General features: G+C 40.1%; 1 protein-coding gene across 1 annotated transcript in view; it reads right to left on the reverse strand.

Moving 5' to 3' along the window:
- The window catches only part of MYO9A (myosin IXA), a 153,589-nt gene that overhangs the window by 124,492 nt on the left and 5,491 nt on the right, over positions 1 to 23,606 (reverse strand). The gene's annotated exons all lie outside the window — the stretch shown is intronic.

Here is a 23,606-nt window from a genome sequence, read left to right on the forward strand (position 1 = left end):
GGCTGACTCTATGGCAAAGGCACGCTGGTGAAGGGCCAACAAGTAGCTAAAGAAATGCCTGATGTTTAACTTGAGACAACTTAATACATTTTTGTTTGGTTTACTCACCGGGTTTCTTTAACAGAACTATTGGGCTATAAAAAAAAGTGCTATTAATTCAATTTATGCATGCCTAATCTAGATATACTTGAACAGGACACCATGTCCTTCTGCAACCAGGGCATAATATAATAGTTCAGCCTCAGAAAACACGAAATGAGTTACAACTACTTCCCTAAAACAAATTATCTTCTGTTCGTATTATTTCCCTTTACTGACTCATTGATTCAAAGCTGCTGAGCAGCTCAAGAGACAAAACTCCGTAACAGCATTCCTAAAATTCTGGGGGAGACCAAAGCTTTTACTGGCCAGGGCTCAACATTTTGAAGGAAACAAAATTCAATACATTCCTCTGTAGGAGCAGAGCATCTTCTGGACTCGGCGCTGGTGATTCAACAGTTTAGAGAAGGCAGAGAAATGAGCAGCTCCATTCCTCCTGCCTCCTACCACCCTTCTGCACAAAGAAATGCTTATCATGGACAGCAGGGAAAAAAACCACACCACTAACGAACAGTTTCATAGCTAAATACTTCACGTTCCTCCTTGCCTGATCTCCAAGGCTCATGGTCTCTTCATTTTGGACCAAATATTAATGCAATCTGGATTAATTACAGATTACAGGCAGAATAAGGATTATTTTAATGCCCTTCCTGAAATAAGGTTATTTTCCAAACCCCTGCATCTAGGAAAACACTGCAGTGACTTGCTCTCATATGGCAACGGCAATAAGATGCTGTTATACAGATAATCCTAACTGAATGGCATTCCCCTATAGAATAACAGCTGCATTCCCCTATAGAATAACAGTTTCTGCGGTGAAAGCACTAGTGGAAATACGTGCCTTTGCTGATGTATTTAAGGTCCCCAGCCTTGCCATTCTCAATGAGCCTCTAGTACTCACCCTTAGAGGGAAAAATAAATACATCATTTTATCTTTGGTATATAGAAATAGAAACATATTCATAGACAAGAGTTTTTAAATGGTTTCCCATCTACTTGAAATGTAAATTTAATTTTTTTGAAAGCCGTACCATGAATTTATCAGAAGAAAAGCAAGCCAACTGCTTAAATCTCAATACGGGCTATGTCATCATGGAATAGTTATATTAGTAGTTATATTCCATCGTGGGGCACTGAAGGGACTGGGAGCAAGATTTAGTCATGCTCATTTATGCTAGGGACAAGAAATAGGTTAATATCAGACAAGAGACTGCTGGAAGACTTGTATTCCCTGGTTTACTGTGAATTTTGGAATTAATGAATCAAATGCATTCATAAAGTATGAATGACTTGTAACTGTATAAGCAAGGTGGAAACTCAAAGTGTCAGCCAACAACATAGCAGCCAGGGAAATAAAACAATCATCTGAACTTATGTAAATAAAGATAATATTTGTGAATTAAAATCTTTGCATATATAGGTGCTGGTAAAGGACAAGATGGGTGCAGAGTCCATACAATGCCCAAACAGCCCTACCTCTAATGCACAGGGACTGAGACAGCATAGGAAAAGTCCATTTACCATCATATAACATCAACACAAGGCCAGGGCCAGAGTCAGATGGACATGATACAAATGATGTAACAGCAAGGATTCAATGTACATCAGATGTGCATTCGCATGCTTTACCTATAGCTTCTGTTAGAGAAGCCCAGCATATGCTTCCACAAAGAGTGGTGGTTTTAAACATGACCTGTAATTTATTTCCGTTTTTGAAGGCTATTTTCCCAATATTCTATACATTATGTTTGAAAAAATAATAATTCACAACTGACTTTATTCCAAAAGAAAAAAAGACACAGCAAAAAACCAGCATATTGAAATTTTGTAATTTTAATGTCTTTTTTATGTGACCAGGGCATTCACTGGCTTCCTAAGTTGTTCTCTGTAGTTATGAATTCCTTTCTGCATCTTGAAACGTAAGCAGATGGATGATAAAGATCATTTTTGCTTGTTTTCATTCAACCTGCAACCAAGTACCCAGCACTCTTCTTGTCCTGTTATATTGCTTTTTAACAGAAATATATTGAATTATGGCCAGAACATAAAATGCATCTAGACTGCTTAAGTTAGAGCCTTGCTAAATCCCTTCTCATTATTGCTTCTACCCTGGGAAATACTTTTTTAAATCTGCAGCTCACTGCCTGATAAAACCTATCAATCTGAATTGCACTGCTAAAACCATACAACTTTGACATATCTCCCCCAACTTTTGATTTCTATAAGGAGTCCTAAAAGCCACCTCTATGCAGCAGAGACCACAACACCTAAATAAGTACCACAGCCAAGAAGTATGAGCTACAACTTGAATTCTTGCAAAGTAAAATAGCATTTATGTGAATCCTTCAAGGCGTTGTTCTGCGTGGCCAAGTAATAATACTGAATATTTAGTTTATAGCAATTAAATATGAGTTCAAGTGCTGACACCTTGTTCTTTAATTCTCTCGGTCGTGGCTAGATGTTCCATGCTGCCTAATGAAACCATCGATGCTTTTATGGCAAAAAGCACAAACCACAAAGTATTTATAGCGTTCGTGCTGCAATGCTTGAGCAGAGCTCTCACCAAGAATGACCTGCAACCCTGAACTGCTGAACACTGACCTTTAAAATCTTTTAAAGATTTCTCTTTCGTCTTCCTTTCTTCAGCGGCCCACTGGAACACATTGCAGAGCCAAACCCCAATTTTCCATTTCAAACCACAAAGGTGACACAAAGCAGCTTAAACACAAGGTCTATAACGACAAAATACTTTTTTTTTTAAATTACAAATTGATTATGTTTTTCTCTAACATTTTAGAGAAAATTTCTCCTGGATGTTGACACGAGCAGAAGACTTTGAATGGCAAATACAAATTTGAAAAGACTATGTATGCACATATATATCTAAAACCTCCAAGTCTCTCACACATACCAGGATTTATATACAACTTCAACCAATGCACAACATATTTTAAGGTATTCCTCCTCAATGCACTCCCCACCCCATTTAGTTGATAACCCTCATGGCATCTCCTGGTTGGCAACACCTACAGCACACAGAAGGTTGAGTGAAATAAAACAACTCAGTATTTGTAAAGGAAAGCATTTGCAAAGTTCCAGTTGCTGCCGTACCACAAGAAGGAAAGAAAAGAAAACAAACAAAAAAAACCAACAAAAAACCAACCCAAAACCCCTAGATCTATGTTTATCTTCCTTGCCATGCAAGTCTGTTACAGATAAAAGAAGAAATTAAAAGCACTCAAACCTCTGCAAGCCCCGCAGCAGCTGGCTGTTCAAAGGTGCCGGTGACTTGATCCATGGTGGGAATCCAACTCCCCATCAAGCCAAGAAACAGCAACTGCTCTAGGACAAGACCCTGAGTCTACTTCACCTGCTTTGAGCACGGATGGACCAGACGTCCTCTGGAGGTCCCTGCCAACCTCAATCATTCTTCAGTTTTCAAGTATCTAGCCATCTTCCTCACTACTCTGGTGCAAAGAGAGCAGGGACGTGAAAGTCATGTCTCAGCACATTACCTAGAAAAAAGTCCAGTCCTATACTAGTCTTTGATAGCAAACCACAGCAGAACTTCTCTTCGGTGGTGTTTGCTTTCTGAAGCGTCTCCTATTAGTGTGATTTTTTTTGCTTACAAGCTTCTCAAAACCATGTAGTTTTTTGTTTCTTCCCATAAAATTAGTAATGCAATTTTTTTAAGCTGGCACAGCAACCAAAAGATGCAACCCCACCCTCTCTTTGTTTTTCACTCCCCAAAGAACCTTTCAAATACAGAACCTGCAAATTCTTCAGATGGGGAAAGTCCAAAGGATAAAGACACCTGGGAAGTGGTGATGAGACCCTTCCTCTCCCTCCTGTCCATATGGACCTTATAGAGAACAGGTCATAGAATCATTTAGGCTGGAAAAGACCTTCAAGATCATCAAGTCCAACCATTAACCATGCCCACTAAACCAGGTCCTGAAGTACCCCGTCCACTCACTTTTTGACTATCTCCAAGGATGGTGACTCAACCACTTCCCTGGGCAGCCTGTTCAATGTTTGACAACCCTCTCAGTAAAAAAATTTTTCCTAATATCTAACCTAAATCTCCCTTGCCACAACTTGAGGCCATTTCCTCTTGTGTTATCTCCAGCCACCTGACAGAAAAGACCAACACCCACCTCACTACAACCCCCTTTCAGGTAGTTGTAGAGAGCGATAAGGTCTCCCCTCAGCCTCCTCTTTTCTAGACTAAACAGCCCCAGTTCCCTCAGCCGCTCCTTGTAAGACTTGTGCTCCAGGCCCCTCGCCAACTTGGTTGCCCTCCTCTGGACACGTTCCAGCAACTCAATGTCTTTCCTGTAGTGAGGGGCCCAAAACTGTCCACATGAACAGGCTTGCAAAGACTCACTGAAGGTCCAAAACTATATTTAAGGGGTCTCCCGGCTCCAAACAAACATACCATTTGTTGCATTTATGAAGGTTAAAACACTCTTCATCCCACTGTCAATGACAGCGCACTACGCAGAATTAAACTCAGCAGTATTCTTTCAATATAAAGCACATCAAATACTTCATTTCATAATTACAATTACTGAATGTCAGATAAGCAAGTTCTACCATATTAACAGACATACATACTTTCTTGTAATTTAACTTATGTATAAAATACTAGTCTCATGATACAGGCTATGAAACATCTTTTTTACCTTTTTTTTTTTTTGTTACAGATATTTCACGTCAACTAAAAATGTCTTACTATTGTAAAAGGTTTGCAGTAAACCTACCTGGCCACAGCAAAACTGAGACTATTCAAGGGCAGCAATTCCTCCCTCTGCTAAATCAAGCTGCCATCCTGGGACAGAGCAATTAACCAACGAATTTTTTGCAGTAATTAGGCTTAAAATACAGGTCACTTAAAACTGCTTGTCTTTGTGCATTTAGAGGTCACACTCCCTGATACAAATATGGGAGAAAATGACTTTTAATGGCAGAGCACTGATTTGGAGAAGGTTTTGGGGTCAATTTAATTGAATAAAAGAAGTGCCAGTGTATGTAACGGAAATATCAAGAGCATCATTAAACACACTTAAAAAGTAAGATACTCTAGATAAAGTACTATAAAAGTCATTACGACACACACTTGCTTGGGAGATTCAAAGCTCTGCTGTTGCAGGTGCTCTATCAGTTACGTAAGAAACAGGATTTAGCATCTGCATTCCTGGCAAATGCTTCAACATTGGCAGAATATTCCTCCTTTTCCCATACTTAAGCATAGGATCAGCCCATTTCAGCTTCTTCCTTTTAAGCAACACTTCGGAAAAAGAGGAATTACCACGTAACCACAGTGCAACAAAATAAAACCCCAAAACAAACCCAAAGCTTCCTACTTAAGTCCTTTTCCCAAATGGGGACAGTTTTCCTATACAAGTGCCATAACAGGAAAAAAAACCTGGCTAAGCTGGCAGACAGTTGTCGGCAAACATCGGTATGGATAGATCCTGGAGGCAGAGGCTGCCAAATGTGTAAGGTCTGGCTCACATCTCTGGTCCTCTGCTCATACATTTATTTTTTTATGCATAGGGTGGATGGCCCCGGGAACAGCAGCCAAACGCACGTGTTTTCCAGCAAGCTCGCTCACATCAGCCAACAAACATTTTGGTGGAGAAAAATCTTCAGCACGGGTTCAGCTTCGGATTTACAGAAGTATCCCAAAATGAAGTTGGGAAATTCAATGTTATTACTAGTGGTCTCTCCAACCCAGGGGATGCTTACAACTCCCAACATTTATATTTTGCAGCCAAAGAACAAACTTTACTACATCAGATGCAGATAGCAAGACTGCCAGGTTCCAGGGCCCAGCAAAATCTCCTTAATCAGTGCTTCAAATGATTTTTTCACACTGATAGAGATCTAAAATAATCACAGAGCAATAAAATGACCAGCTGAAAACAAGTCATGGCTTAAGGAGGAGACTCTACACTCCCCCGGTAGGCAATACAAGTACCATAAACAAGCACTACAGCAGAAACAAAACAGCACTAATAGAGTACTGACAGATAAAAAACCCTTAATATATATTCAAAGTGACTATCAAATAGGTTATATTGTATATTACAACATCAAGTCATACCACAATTTCCTCACCTTGCATAATCCATTTTTGCAGAGCTAGATTAAGTACAGCGATGCATCACAAACAGCTGATACTGCAATTAAAGCTTCTCTGTAATTGCTAGAAATAACCCTGCAGTGTGTCAGGACCACAGCTGATTTCCTTTACTTTAAATAATTTAGTTGCAAATAATACGTCCCTTGAGCTGAGCAGATGACATGCATAGCACCAGGATTGCCCTTTTTCTCAAGGTTGAGGCTTTTGAGTCTCCAAAGCTGTTGACCACTTGTGTCTCATCTGCTGTGAGGCCACTGTTAAAGAAAATATGACTATTCCGTTTCCAAATCCAGACAAACATCCATGTGTTTCAGTGCTCTGCAGAAGATGGGACTAAATTGCTGCTTCTGAAGCATCTCCCATAGCTTTTTAGTGCATCGAACATTACAGACAGCTGGATAAAGGCAGTCCTCACCCATGGCTTCATGTACTTCCAGAAGTAACATGGTTTGAGTCTTCTTGGCTAGAAGCACATTGTCTTGGAAACATTGATGTTTCAAACGATACAATACGCACCATCCCAAACCAGGCACTATTTTTTAAGACATAATTTCATTATGCAAAAACATCCAAGGAGGAGACTACATTCCCTTAGGACAACATTGTAGGACAACATGTTTTGCCTTACACAAGCTCTTATCTCTGTTGTTGCTTTTTGATGGCTCTAGTAGCACTCAGGAGTGCTTGCTGAAGCTGTGACTCACTTATTTTAAGAGCTGGTGATGACAGGTTGGTATCACTGACAGCTCACCCAAGCCCAGGCTGCAGCTCTTGCTGCAACACTGCTTGCTTCAGGTGGTGGAGCTGTGGACCGTCAGCCCGAGGGCAGGTCCGGAAACAAGCCATCAAAGTTTGGGGAGGTCTTCTTGAAGAGGAGCATCTCCAACGCAACACCAACCTCACCTGGAGCCAAGAGCCGCTGCCTAGCATAGAAACAAATCATCGCCCATCGGCAAGAGTGTCATCCTTTGGAGAGGCATCTCCACCAGCTTCCATCCCCTCCTCACCAACCATCAGCCTCTAATTTAGGAGAGGGATCTGGTCTGGTGTACAACCCTTGGACACCCTCCAGCCCCTGGAGGAGGCCTCTCAAAGTCCCTTCCAAACCCTATTTTTTTCCTTTTTTTGAATACAATGATTCTACGTGGGGCCATAAATGTTTAGAAATGAAGTTTCAACTTCCCACTGCATACTTGGATAGCCCAAAAAACACTAAAAAAGTTGAAACATTCACTGCTCTGGGCCCAATACAAGTTTTCCTGCAGTTTGTCACCAAAATTAATGCCACAAACCGAAAGGCAGGAGAAAGCGTCCCTACTGTAACACCTCCCATCTGGAATCTCTTAGCAGAGGCATTGAGCCCTCATGTATATTTTACACACATATTTTTTCCTGCTTTTCCCAAGAGAAATATGTGTAATGAAGAAAAACAAAAACATGTTAGGAGCAACAAAAACATACCACTGTAATACGAGACCCAGCTTGGCTTCTGCCTGTGTTATCCTTCCTCTTAGACCTCAGCTACTTTCTGCTAGTTACAGACAAAAAATAATACAAACCCTCCCCTCAAAAAAAAAAAAATAATTCAGAGCTCTACCATTAAATCAACACAATAGAACCCACATTTTTTTTCTGCCATGTAAAATATCACACAAGTAAGGACAAGGTTAAACGTGAATATACACGTCTCCAGTCCTTCCCTGCTTTTCCACAGGATTATATAAATAATCCACAACTCTCCTTGACGCAATTCCAAAATTTGAAGTGCTACTAAGCTGCAGCATCAAATTTCCATGCATTGTACACAGTTAAGATTACTCACTTACAACACAGCAGCTCTGCCGGGCGGATTCCAGCACTTGCAACGTTTCAGTTGCTGTAAGCAGCTTCGGATGTCTGATCGACCCATAAAAATGTCTTTTTCCCTTTTTAGCCCAGTTCAAATGGTGAAATGGGAACTTAAAAATGCTTATGACTAAGTATTGGGGATGGACCTGCAGGAGCCAGACAGATGCATAGCACTGAAAAAAATAGTTCTCTCATTGGACCGGTGTGTAGTATTTAAAAAAAAAATTATCCTATCAGTGACCAGAATCTTTGATAAGTGCCAGGAAAAGCAACAGCTGGCACTGGTTATTTTTAGGGACCAAAAGAGAAATCTCAAAAATCAATGTATTCCTATCAGGTATTTGGTCTTAGGTGAGGATTCAACTGCTTAAACATGTATTTTCAGCCTTTGGGTAAAGCAAAATAGGACAATTCAGTAGGCACTACTTGTTGCCTTTCCAAAGGTTTTAAATGTGAGTATTTTTGAGGTCATGATGGAGAGGTTTTCTATAAACCGAAGAAGGTTACTAAGCTGGGAGTAAATACGACACCGTACCATCCACTGTCTACAGAGAAAGGAACAGCTGCAATGCGAGCGCAAAACAGCCGATGCCCCATGGCATGAGACGGGCACAGCGTTGCAATTCAGTTTGTCATGCAAGAGGTCTCCAAACAGAGAATGAGCTTCCACTGCAAAGCACACCCTGCCAAAATCACCTCTTTAGCTTTGCACAGTATTCCTCAATACTGCCAAGGCTGGTATTTTTGAAAACAGTCTTTGGGCTTCTTTTTAAAAAAAAAAAAAATCCAATCAAAAAAGAAAGCCCTGAATTAATAAAATCAAGGGAAACGTGCTGAGATTTTGTACTGCAACTTTCCACACAGCAGAAAACACTGTGCAAAACCAACGCCGATATTTTTCTGTTGTCCACCTTTTCCTAGCCCAGCTTTGCAAAACACCGAGCAGTCGGGACAGCGTGTTGGGAGTGTGTTCCCCTGCTTTTCAGAAAGGGCAGGAGTCAAACCAAGCCCACCCTTGGCATGCCAGAGCGGATGTGCTGGCCAGCATGCCAGGGATGCAGAGCCCTCGCTGCTCCTTCTCCCTGTGTGAAGATAAGCAACAGCTCTTCATCGTCCACCTTGGTCAAGCCAGAGAGATTATGAAACAGGGACTCAAAAGCACCTTTACCCTATTCAATTTTTTCATGTATGTATTAAGAAATGTAGCTTGAGGGCATATCTTCCATTAATGGGCAGGATTTTTAACAACACTTCAAGTATTAATTTTTATGCTGGCTATATACATCCAATATCACTGCAAGACTTCAAGTACTCAGACACCAAGGAGCAAAAAGCCTGCATAAACACCTTCCAAATTTCACAGCAAATGAAGCCGGGATCCTCCCAGATGTGAGCTCACTTTACTAAGCAAATGAGCTGATCTCCAGAGCTCCACGCAGCAGGCAAGTGGGAGGAGGATGCCTATGAGCTGCAGCGCAAATTAAGTCTCCAAAGGCATTTAATAACCTTTAACTTCACAATCTCTTCAGTCTTTGTATGTAATGTTTTGGGGGACACCAATTTTTTAAACCTTTTTGCTTTTTAGAAGACTACAGAAAACTAGAATAATGTGTAGTACCACATTTAAATTATAAGATATTCAGGAATAAAAAAAGGTGCGTGATGGAAGGACAGTCGGTGATCTGCTCAGAATAAATGAGCGATGCTCTGTTTGCTGCACTGGGAGTATTTCATGCCACAACACTCTGCACAGCTGATAGCAGGAGAAATGCAGCAGATACGCTTGGAAAATTCACAGGGGCATTGCTTGCCAGAGCAAACAGTAACGGCAGACTTTGTTTTCCAATTAATTTCATGCAAATAAGCAATGCTTTGTTAGAGTACACGCTCATTAAATTCTCTCTCTTCTGTTTTCCTGAAGCAGTGGTTTCCATTAGACAGGTACTGTACATCTAATTTTTTTTAACACCTTTTCTGTTTAATTGCCACCATGCAGCCTGATAAACCCTCTCTCATTGCTCCCCACTCTGAAGATATTCAGCCAACACGCTCCCTCTCCATCACTGTGTAATTAAACACATGGTATACAAGTCCCCTTCTAAGAAACCTGCAAGTTTAGACCAGCATTTCTTCTTCCAAGCTTTGAAGAATCACTACAGTGTGTTTAAGCCTTTTGGTAATTCTTCTGTAACTAAACACATAGTAAATAAATGAAAATCACAACCTGATGCTGGTATCATAGTAGCTGTGATGGGATACAGAGAGAGGCAAGAAATTTTGTAGACAGACATAATATTATCTTTAACCAGAGTAACTGGAATAGCTGGAAAACCCAACAAGATTTCAAGTACATGTCTTCTGCCAGGCTAAGACACATTGCAAAGCTCAAGTACAAATTCAGAGTATTTCTTCTGAATTTAGCAAGAGATTCATCTGTTGAACCCAATGGGAGAAAAGGATCTTTAACCAGAGGAGCACAAGGATGTGAAAAACAAAGGGGAAAAACAAGCACTCCCTGTGCTAAGCAGCAATATATAATTTATAACCTACATAAAAACACATTTTCATGTAATACTTGGAAGCGGGTGGTGACCTAACACGCAGCAACATACCAGAATAAAGAGTGGATCGTTACTAATTACACTTGGTTTGTACAAATTAACTGAGAACCAGCATTTGCAAGGAAAGGAGCTGATGGCATTCCTGCACTTGCTCATGGTGTGGGGATGGACCACTGGAGCAGGACCAAGGGCAGAAGAGTGATGCCCAAAGGCACAATCCTAGCTCTCCAGCTACTGCCCATACCACCCTTACGTGATACAGAGCTTCCGGAGGGTGAACATGACTTCATGACATCTGATCCAAGACGTAATTTTCATGTCCTCAATAAAGAACACAAGACAAGAACACAACAAAACACATAGTTTTAATGTCTTGGATCTCCCTTCAATTAAGGCAGAACTACAGAGATGACAGTTCATATGATTTTAATCAAACTCAGTGGAGTGCATGTGTGTGGAGGTATCAGTCTTAACGGGGGGAAAAAAGGATGGAGGGTATCTTAGATCCAGATCTCACTTTCTTCATCACGTATTATCCACTTCCAAAACCTTTACTCCATACACAGAGCCATAAAGTTACTGCCAACAGACAGCAATCTTTATTCTCATTATACACCACCCAAATCTGAAGCTGCTGAGAACACCAAGGAGAAGACTGCTCAAGCGGTCATAGTATAGTCATGCTACAGTCAAAATGTCTCAGCACGTATCACTTGGAGTGATTTGGAAAGATTTTATTGGGGTAGAGCTGAAAGATGTCTCCCTTAAATAATAAAGAATATGCCATCCTGAAAGTGAGGTTAAAGCAAGGAGCCCAGCCACTCTGGTTGCATTTGGGATTTTATGGATTTATTATTTTTTTAAGCTGCTTATTATTCTATGTCCTTTTTGCATAAGAAGATGCATGCAAGATGTAGCAGAAATTGCTGGAGCGCATCTATTTATCCTGAATGGGGATAAAGATAGGGACGCTGCTTCTGCTGGCTCACTCAAAGCAGCTTTATAAAACCCCAAACAAAAATAACATTAGTGGTAGCTTAGGAGCGTTTTGTTTGCATCTTTAAAGAAAGGGTATTAAATGTATTTCTTTACTGACTTTAATCAGCAAGTAAAATACTACGTTAAAAAATTAAACTCATGAAAACAGCATTTCTTCTCTAAATAGCTCTGCCTGCAGTTCAGGAGGAAGAGGAGGAGTAGGGATGGAAAAGGAAGCCAAAAAACTGACAAAAAGGAAAAATACAGAAAGAAACCTTTCTTTCTCTTGCTGAGCCTCATCTTCTTGTTTATAACTCCCGAAGAGAACAGCAGCACGATTGTCCTACCTCATACTGGCCAGATTTCAGCAGGAAGGCTTTGGTCACTCGGCCTCCGGCATCCGATACGTGAGGCTATTACCCTGGTCATCTCTCCTTTTTTCTGCTGTTTCTTCCCCGTCTCTCCCCTTGGATGACATCCAGGCGGACGGGAGCTACTGAAAATTCATCAGCTGCCTAGTCTAAAGTTACTATAATAATTAAAACCCAGGTAGAAACTGAAATAAGGCATGGAAAAAAAAAAATCCCACGCTGTCAGGGACTGTACAAAAACAGGAAAAAAAGGATGGAATTGGTGCTAAGGAGCTCCAAAATCAAAGTTTGAAGATCAGCAATGCTGCGCATCAACATCACCTTAAGAGGTTCCATCCATATTCTGCTGCTGCTCCCTGGGACGTATGGCATAAATACATGGGGGACTCTATTCCCAACCGGATCAAGATCCTGAACCAGCCTAAAAACATATGGTATAAGTGGGTTTGGGATTATTACTTCATTTGCAACTCTTCCACTGCCGCTTTAGGAAACAAATGCATCAAAGACAACTCATGTAATATGTAGAAAGAGGTGGGAAAATCTCCACGTTGAATTCTCAACACGTTTAAGTACCGATTCACTGAACTGCTCACATTTTACATCCTCTTAACCACATCCCTGGCACCGGTCCACAGCAAGATGCACAAAATTAAACTGAGCTGATTCGATGGCAAGGAATAAGATGAGACCGGAAAATAAAATACCTCCATAATTTCTTTTGAAAACACTTGCAGCAATTGTGAGCGCCCTACCCCAATCAGGCATCCTTGCCCAAAGAAATTTTGCTCCTAAGCAAACTGAAGCGTGGATCTGGCAATCTGGGGTGAAGTCAAATCAAATGTGGTTTGAATCAAGTCAAATAAATGAAAATGCAGCATTTTCTCTCAAAGTATAAAACTTAACAGTAAGCTCAAACCTATTTCACTTTTTACTTAATAGTAAGATCAAACCTATTTTACTTTTTGAATTTCCAGTTGAAAGCTAGAAACTTAATTAAACTCTTTGGAAAAATTAGCGCTTAAAATCTTTCGATATGATAACCATAAAGCAATTAAAAATTACAACCATTAAAGTCAAAATGTAAACTTATGGCTCCTATGGACTTCAATATTTGTTTGCACAAATCCTTTACACCTTAAGTTAGCAGGTAAGACAACTTAGTTATTCAAAAAGCTTCTTCTCTCAGCTACATTTCTCTTGCCAGACAGACACGAGTGACACAGAAAACCAGAAATATTTTGCTTACTTATAATTATATCTTAATGAAGCTTTCACAGCAACAAAAAAACAGCAAGGGCAGGAGCACACGATCTAATGAGCCGCAAGACTTTTGTGGCCTAAATGGAAAAAAACCTACTAAATATTCCTCGATTATCCAACTGCTCAGGTCAATACTGCTCATAGCAAGACAAATACGCCATTTGCATGCTGCCAAACCCTCACTAAGAGCTTATGGACTCCTTTAAAAGCCCAATGATCAATAAAGTGCAATTTAAAAACTTAGTCAAGGGGGACTGCTAATGTGATGGAGATTAAGCAGACAATGACCCACTCTACCTCTAAACTTTAAAATTAGCCTAAATGACAACCTTAATCAGACTTAGAGGGGCAGATATAAAGAAAATAATATATTTTTATTTCATATTTATATATCTCATGTATATACATATTTAAAATTATAGATATATATCATCTGTTATATATTTATTTTATATTAATATATCTCATATATATTGATATAAAATACATCTAGTATTTGACAACTTAGGAAATGCATCTTTGTTGCAGGCTAACACAATGCAGATATTGCTGCATGCTTAATCCTTGAGCAAATGCGGCTGGTCCCACTAAAACAAGGCTTGTTCTGATCAGCAACATCGCCTCCGTGCTTCAGTGGTCTGCTGAGACATCAGCTGGGGGATGCACTAGAATTCAGAGTAACCTCAACTCACATTATTTATAATTTCAAACGCTTTTAAGGAAAAACGTGGTGCTTTGACCTTGTTAAGCTGTAATTGCATTGTCTATCGGATGATGCATTTACTCAAGCATCCAAGTCAGCATCCACTCTGTCAATAAACCCAGGCTGATAGATTTAATTAATAACCCTGCTTGAAGACCAGGCTAACATCAATATGTTGGGGGTTTTTAAAGCATTATGTTTTCTCCCAGTTTTATTGAAATTATTTGGCTTTCCTGTAGCAGATGAAGACCAGATGTTACAGAGAGGGAAGGGCTGCACTAGCCAGAAAGAAAAACCAAGACAGCAACAGGCAGGTCGCACCCATTCATTACCCATATATTTCCCTTCTGCCATGAGGCTATTTATATTGCATCTCTATTATTACAAATATTATAATTGTGATGCAATTCTAGAAACCACAGTTTTCTCCTTTGCTGCCCAAAGTAGAAAGCAGCACGTGAGTCGAAAGGCTTCAGCAAAGTTTCTTTGTGCTGCGTAAGCACTTTGGAAAGCTTCGCTCCCATCTTGTAGCGTTAATGCCAATATTACAGTTTGTAATCCCTCCTGAAGCAGCCCAAGCCCAGGATTAATCCAGGCTTACCAGCTCTTGGATGATACTGAGAATATTAAAGAAGAAAAGGAGTTTGTGTACAGGCACACAAGGCAATTTAGGAAGTATCACTGTGCTTATCGCTAGCAAAATTAAGTATGCATCCTCATTTACGTGATTTGCAGCACAAGCAGAGGAGCAGGACTGAAGTTATTTATCATTTCAAGCAGCAGCATGATGCAAAAATGGGGAGTAAGAGTAAATCACAGGTGATTTAAGAACTGACTGGTCATATGCATGGGCAACTGAAATGGCAGATGACCTACCTTGTTGAATTTTTAGGCATACTTCACAAGCAAGGAAAGGTCTTTGAAGGTCTCTGCTCTTTCCATGATATTATTTTTTTCCCCGTTTAATGCTAATCTAAAACTTCTGCCAATAAGAGTATTCTGATTTAAAGCAAACGTATGGTGGCAATTATGAGAGGGTGCAGGACCAGGTTATTCTTTGCTTTAATTTGCAGAAAAAGAAGAGCAAGGGGGAAAAATGAGCATTGTTGTGCTCTAATTGCAACACAAAAATCACTGCCCAAACCAGGGTTGTGTACGGGCAACCTATATACACTGACAACACTGCTCCAAGGCCCATACTGGGAATTATAGATCATCATCCCAGTACGGACCAGCTGCTATTTTGGGGGAAATTCCTTTAAAACTGACGTAATACCTATAATTTTAAGTTAGCATTGACATCCTTTTCAACTCCCAACTACACACCTATATACTGGAGTAGCATCTCCAGTTATTTGCCAGGGCCACTCGTACACAACAAGCAATATATACACCTTGACTTTTCATTAACAGATGCAATAATTAGCATATCAGACAAATTTCCATTGCTAATTTTTCTCCAAAACATTTTAAGTATCCACCATGCATGTGCTTTTCCATAGCAAAAAAGGGTTTACTCATATTATCACATGCATTCTTCTGAAGCTTGAGAATTAAGTTAAAATAATACTTTTTATAAGGAGGATGCCAAGCTTCACGCCAAGCCATGACCCAGAGAAAGAAGCAGGGTTTTACTTCATTAATTATTTTGGGCTTCTATATGACACCTGCAATGCAGATTTTTTTGTGTGTATGCATTATTATATTACATATATTATTATAGTAGATATTATTATCATATATATTATTTTGGACCTCTATATGACACCTGCAATGCAGATTTGTGTGTGTGCATGTATATATTATTATATTAATATTATATTACATATATTATCATATATATTATTTTGGACTTCTATATGACACTTGCAATGCAGATTTGTGTGTGCATCTGCGGGTATATATATATATATATGTACACACACACAATCTCCCCATACTTGCAAAATACCACCACATATTAATGCTTTCCTCTAGCTGCTATTTGGAGAAATTAAAAATATTTACTCATTATAATTTTTCCTGGAAAGCACATCCCACTGCGTAGCAGGTCAGCTCTGCCCTACGCACGTGGCAGAGCGGTGCCTGTGCTTACGGCCACTCCTCTGCTTGCTGCTGCCATCGCTGCGCCTCAATTAGCGGAGAAGCTTTTTGCAGGGTGATTGCGTGCATTCATCTACCTCTGATTAACAGCTCTGGGAAAACACGCGATGGAGAGGGAATTGACCGATCCGAAACACAGAGGCTAAAACAAAAAAGAGCAACGAAACACCAAAAAAAAAAAAAAATTACAGGTTGGGTTTGGCAGTGTGCTGGGATTAGATCACTGCGAATCCCAGCTTAAATAAAGCTCAAACATGAATTTCCTGACTAAGGTAAAAAAAAGCCTGGCTCAAATTTATGAACTGCTGGCAAGGTTACCTCTATCCCAGAGGCCTCCAAATACCAGGAAAACTCTGGCCCAGAAATGCAGAGTTCAGCCTGATAATTCAAATACATTCCTCTGAGCATCGTTGGTTCTGCAGCCGTAGCCTAGGCAATAAAGAAATAAACTCCAATACTTCCAACTTCGCATTTCTCAGAGCCTTAAATTAAACCATAGAAGTGTATTTCTAAAGCTTGCAAAGTTTATTTTCGATGAAGAAGTGGATATAAGCCTTGTAGAGAATGTTGTTTTAAGGAGGCAACCCCAAATCGTCCCCAGCTCCGTTGGATGCAGCCCACTCCACCTAGATTTTGTGAACAAGAAAAAAAATATGGAATTTTCTATTACTCAGAACAATCTTCTGGATCTCCTTAATTAAAAGATAATGCTATTTCACAGTGACATTTGTAAGATAAGAAGAAAACCCCCAACTGAACCCCACACTTTCCCATATGAGAGACTCAGCACTACCCCTTACACCTACCAGCCTGTATTTTAAATGTTCTGAATTCAGAGAAAGTAGTAATTCTTCAAAAAAAGATTTCACATTTATTAAATCTGTTTGGTCTCTTTCTTTCTTCTTTTTTTTTTTTTCTCTTCTTTTTTTTCTTTTTTTGTTTCTTCTCCAAGCATGTCAGATGCTTCGCTGAAGTCCAGAAAGATTAGATCTGCTTCGATTTGGAAAGCACTCGAGCATTGCATATTTAGGATACAGCTCCCACCCCGATCCACCACACCAAACCTTTGCTCCCCAAACCTGCCATTTCTCCAAACAATTTCCAATTTCCTCAATGATAAAGCAGATTAAAGTTTTAACATTTTGCCCTTATCTTGGATGCAAGCATTTTTATCCACATGCTTTCATTCTCCTTCAGCATCCCTCACACGGCTCCTTGTCCAAGATTTTTCTCCCAGTTAAAAACCATAAGTAAATCTGCCTACGTTGGGACAATCAATAAATCTTTAATCTCTACCACAAAGTTGCTGCATAGGAACCCCATTTCTCTGTTCTTGTTCCCTCCTATCAAACACAAGGATATTACAGATCCGGAAAATGCTGGCAAAAAAAAAAAAAAAGAAAAGAAAAAAGATTTTTTTTTATTGCATTATCACCAGAAATTGCCAAACTTTTCTTTTTTTTCTCCCCCCCCCCCCTTTTTTTTTTTTTAAATTAAAAAAGTCAGCCTCATCCCCCTCAGTTTTTGGTATGCATGCCCCTTTTTCTGAGACCTGTGTTCTCCTCCTTCAAAACTTTACTTTCCTGAAAGTGGTGATGAGGGAGAGAGCAGTTTTAAACAGAGTTTCCTACTCTAAAAAGGTCTTTTTAAATATAATTTCATTTTTTTCTCAAAATTCGTATTTTCTTAGTGTGTTGCATTAGCATTTAAGTATTTTAATAGGACTGCTTGGTAACTGCTACATTTTGTCCTGCTACCAGTCTGCCCATAACAGCATGAACTGGTCTACGTTAAATTAACCATCTTGGTAAACGCAGAAGCATTGAATATGTCCAGTAATGCTTAAAATCAGAAATACTCACAATTACTTGGATCCCTACTTCTCCTATAGTGGATTATATGGTTTCCTGGTACCTTGTATAATGGAAATAACTGAGACAATTTGCTTTCATGACCATAAATAATGGTTTTCCATAACTGCCAACCATCCTGATCTGGCTTGTGCTGTGCTAAATTTTGAATTATTTTGATTCTTAAACACACTGTACCATCTCTTCCTCTAGTCTCGCTTTACTTACAGGTGTTGGTAGGGTCAGGACTCTTGAAAACAGAAACATATCCTTTTAAAAATGCTCTGCTCTTACAGCAAAGAAGATTAAATTATTCATTTCGCATCCAGACAGCTTTGCCGCAGCTGATAAGCACCGGTGTAGGAGGACAGCAGCTCTATTACATAGACACCATTCATTTTATCAATCCTGTCATTAAGACATACCAAAAACTTTAGCTTTCATGTAGCCATAAGATGCATTTTTATGAAAATCCTTACTGGGTTAGCTGCAAGTGGTAGATCCATCCAGGTGTAAGCCAAAAACCAAGCAGCGTGCTGCTGTTCCTATAGGGCTGGCTGGAACAAAGATAATTTATAATAGTCATCACAAGCTTCATGTAATGAAGCTGACCCCCAAAAACCACATCCAGATTTATTAGACAGAGATTGCCACCAATTTAGGAGATCCCTGAGTCACAGATGACTGAAAGTGGTGGCACTAACAGGGAAGCATCACCCTGCCCTGCCTGACATCCTCCCAAGGACAGGATGAAGGATGAGGTGAAGCCTTCATCTGGCTGAGCACAGCCATCCTCATGGGCAAAGGAGAAGGACCTCAGTCTCCAAGACTCTCTACAAAACAGGGTTGGTGCTTACCTACATCGTGAAGCTTCAGGGGAGCAAGCAGTGATGCACATGGGGCACCAATCGTCCCAGTGAAAGCTTCGTTAATTTGTTGCTCACACTGATGCAAAATGGACATAACTTTTTCTTTTTTTAAATGCTTCATGTGTCCTAAAATAAATGATCTGCAAAATGGCAGTGCTGTTTTAAACTCAATGGAAAAAAGACAGTCTTAAAATTCAGCTTGTCCTTTCATCTTCTCTATCTCAGCCTTTGCCCGTAAAAGTCCAAATCCCCAATCACCGCGACAAAGCCAAAGGCTCAACTGTCTGGCACGACGTTTATCCCTCATCCATCTTAATTAAGCGAATAAAAGCAAATTGCAATCGGCTGCTGCAGTAAACGCAGATCCTTTCTGCAAACACGGGAAACAATGATTTTATTTGCCTACCCCAAATTGCTGCTGTGAGCTTCAGCAAGACTTGTGCAACATGGGTTTGGGGAAGGATCACTCCATCCCCCTCTGCCACATACTCCACTAACTTAACATCTATATAATATTTAACCTTAGAGGCTGAACAAATTGATCATTGCTCTGGAGCGGCTATCTGCCTATGCTTTGCTATATTGCCTTCCCTTTTTTAATTGATTTCTGTTGAATTTGACAAAGCTATTTGGTCAAAGCAGGAGGCACTTGGTTAAGCTTCTTTGTATCTGGCAGACACTGGGACCACAAAGAAAATGCAATCTTCTCCAAGCTGTAGAAGAGATGGTCAACACTGCTCATCCCGGCAGTTCTTGGGTTTGGGCATTTTCATTGATACAACCCTAAACAATGATCGCTATTCACACCGATGCTCATGCTCTACTTGCAGTAATCAATGAATGCGTTGACTTCTCTCTTCCCATAGGAAGCATACGGGGAAATAAGGCGTACACATCGTATTGCCGCAGTGCTGTAGTTGGCTCAGGAGGTCTTCAAAGGGAACCTTGACCCCCCCACACTAAATCCACTTCAGTTTCTGCACTCCGAAAGTGCTGCAATTCAAACTAAATCCTGGTTGTAGGCAACCGACATTGTCTGCTGCAGGACCAGATGGGAGCTCATCCGCAGCAAGACCCTGGAGGCACACACATGGGCTCGGCACCGGCTGCTTCCCTCCGCGCAACGGCTCCCTGTTGTGCTGAACCGCTTGCTAAGATATATATAGGGTGTACATGCACATATATAATGTATGCATGTATACATATCTTTAACTCCCATCAAGGTACTTCAGTCCCTTTACAAATATGATGCTTGCAGATCTGTCCAGGCTCATACAGGAAAACAAAGAAGAGACAGGAGCAAGTGCCAGCAATGTGCACATACTTTAGAAGTAACCTCTTCCTTTAGGTTTATATACATCAACAGTCACTGAAGACATTGAAAGGAAAAAAAACATAAACTAATTGCTTTTTGGGAATCAGTTTGTTCCAACTCCAAGAGTATGGTAAGATACCACCACCTTGTCATTGAGTAGACAAGAGAGGGCATTTCTCCTTGGGGCAGCAAAACAAAATGCTCTCACCAGAGATGTTTCGTGGACAGCACTCACGTTTTGTCCCTGGAAGAGCCACGGGGACAGTGGAAACCATTAAAAAGCCATAATTTGTCAACTGCTACCACCAGAGCTGGTTGTAGTCCCCATCCTACAAAGGCTCCTTGTTCTCAGGCTCTTCTGTTCCCCACCAAGGATGACCATGCTGCAGCACAGCACCTATCTGACATCGACCCAGCACCCAAACCCAGCATGTAAAATCCAATACGGCTTCCCCAGCCACAAAAACAACTCAGAAGGGTCTCAGTAAATGGTCCTAAAAGCAAAATCTATATTTTGACTGGAAGAAGGGGGGGGAGAAACAAAATCCCTACTAGAGCATTAATCTTTCATTCCGTGACTAAAAAAAGACAGTGCCATATTAACTACACACATTGCGGACAAAAAGTCTGGACCTCAGTTATCAATATTAAGTCCTTATGGAAGCCTTACTGGACAGTAGCAGCATGATCTTTGATCAAAAACATTACTTATCAGAGTGCTACATTTTCATTATACTATTTGATAAATATATATAGTGAAAAAATCAAACAAAAAGCTTTCAGAAAAGAGGTCCTTCCCTTCATGCTTTATAAAATGTGCACCTTGATATTCAAGTTTAAAAAAAATAAAAGCTTAATACAAACCCAAATAACAGAAACACTGGTGTAATAAGTCAGCAGAAGATAATAAAATGGTATTAAGGAAGACAATTGTTCTCTAATACCGTATAATGCTGAGCATCATCTGGGTTTGCTACGGTTGCATGCAAGCATGAACACATGGTCCCTGCTCGGGTCAGACTCAGGGTTATATTGTACAGCTATATAGATAAATATCTATACAGTCTAGGTATCCAGATACCTAAGGGTCCATAAAGTCTGGATATCAAGGAGTCCCTAAAGTCGAGATCCAGATATCTATAAAATTTAGATCTAGATATAGATCAATAGAGGAAAAAACAAAACCCTAAACGATCAGTGAAAGAAAACTAAAGAAAAGGATAAAAATGGAAGGGTATGAATGAGAATGAATGGCAAAACAAAACAACTCGGCCAAGAAGAGATGGCAAGGAGGGAGGGGAAAAAAGATGGGATGCTTGTACATGTAGGTTCAATAAAATGCTCCTTGTAAGGCAAGTGCTCCACCCAGCAAAAGCAGGGTTTTATTTAGCATTTCCCTCCTGGAAACAAAATAGCTGCTAATTCTTAAGGGTAGAGAAAAAGGCAGCTTCGCACAAACCTGCTTTAATAACTAATCCATTTTCCTGCTGTCATCGCAGGTCAGAAATAACAATTTTTGTCATTCAAGCATAATAAGCTGGACTTTGGTGTAACCAAAGAACTACTTGCTGAAGGTAGCAAATAATGAAAAATAATAATATTAAACTCAGCTACCGATACAGACAATCTGGATATTGCAGGAAGACTCTAAAATGAAAATATTGAATAATTCAGCATCAGAGAAATGGATGAACAAGACACTATTTGATACAGAGCTTGAAACTGTAAAATATCCCCAGCTGAAGAATAACAGCATTTTGAAAGCGCTGGTGAAAAGCATTTGGTGCATGAGCCTTGCTGTATGACTCCTTTGTGTCACTGCTGCCGGCGGAGGCCTGCACAAATTCTTCCCACATTAGGCATCATCTGTATAATCTCTGTGCGCTGCTCCCTCTCTAACCTTTCCGTGCACTGGGGAGGGAAGAAAGCAAGGCGAAAAAATCCTGGCTGCTGCATTTAACACCTACCCCAAACTCAGACCACACAGCAGATCAATAATAATTTTATATATTTTAGATCAAAAATGATCAGAAGTGAGTAATGAGCAGAATAATGAGTCTTCTCTCTCCCCTTCATATAAATCCATTTTTCAGATATAAAACCTCTAGAGCCACATGACACAACCTAATTACTTTAAAATCAGTTTATTGGAAACTGAATGTCATGAACTAAATCAGATTTTTTTTTTTTTTTTTAACGTCCATTTTAATGAAATTTGTTACCTCCCATTAATACTGTACCAAGCAGGAAAAACAATGATTATACTCAAAGTTTACCTCCCATTAATACTGTTCCAAGTAAAAATATGAATATGTTGGATTTGATAATGCCTTTTCTCGCAGAGAAATAATTGCACCATAATTTGCAGTATAAAAACAGCATCACCTTATCCTGGCTATGCACTGCAGGAGTTAACATGGTGGGATCTACCAGCTGAGCTGGATCCCACCTGGGATTACTACAGGTCTTGCATGCATCCAGCCAAATTGCTTGGGAAAAGCAGTGGAGGATGAATGCACATTTAGCTTTAGCATCTCCATGTTGTCCAATGCCACTCGAATACACTGAAAGTCCAGGACATGCTCGATTCTTCTAGTTAATTGATTTTTTTTTTTTAACTCCGCTCAATAGCTCTTTGTTTCGCTCTGGAAACATTCAGCAGCATCTACTGAAATTTTGGCAGCACAGTATCATTTTCACTCGCACCTAACAGCAGCCAGCTCTTCAGCTGCTGCTGCGGGATCTTAATTCAGCTCGGTAAAAGGAGGGAAGGAAGCTGTACATTATCATGGCAGAGTCCTATAAAATAAAATTCAGTATCTTCTAGCTGCTGTTCACATTTTCTTCTAACAATCAGGATTTTAAAAAAAATGAGAAAAATAACAGGTTTTAGACTTCTAGACCTTAAGATTAAGACTATAACTTTCCCATACAAGCAAACCACATATATTGTGTAATATTGCTCCAGAAATCAAAAAGCAATTCCAGTTGCTGTTCCTAAGGTTTCTATGCAAACCACCACCTATTGGGAATGCAAATAGCATTGCCACCACTACAAAAGGCTAGCTGCAATTTTTTCAAAAGCAATTCAAGCAATCAACTCCTTTTTTTCCAGCATAGATGCTGCAGATGCACATCAGCTGTGAAAGACAGCAACAGCTACCCTCCACCACCAACACTGTGTTCCTCAGCCTGTCATAGAAACATTTCTTTTTGCTTCCCCCCCCCCCCCCAAGCAGTTGAGAAATCCCCACTGGGACATTTGAAGATGCATGTAAACAGCTGCTTAGAAAACATGTCTGTTTTTTGCAGTTGCCATTGCAGTACTTCTTGTGACAAATGAGATGTTGAGAAAGTTACGGATGATAAAACGATCCAGTGCAGACTCCTTTAGATCTAGACTCATCTGATACCTGTCTGGGGACCTTCAGGCATACCCGAGCCAGGGAAAAATTTGCTTCTTTTGCATTTTTGCTGAGAATTGGGGGGTGGGGGGGG

The sequence above is a fragment of the Haliaeetus leucocephalus genome, unplaced genomic scaffold (assembly GCF_000737465.1).
Source record: "Haliaeetus leucocephalus isolate CR32 unplaced genomic scaffold, Haliaeetus_leucocephalus-4.0 Scaffold339, whole genome shotgun sequence".
NCBI classification, from domain to species: Eukaryota; Metazoa; Chordata; class Aves; order Accipitriformes; family Accipitridae; genus Haliaeetus; species Haliaeetus leucocephalus.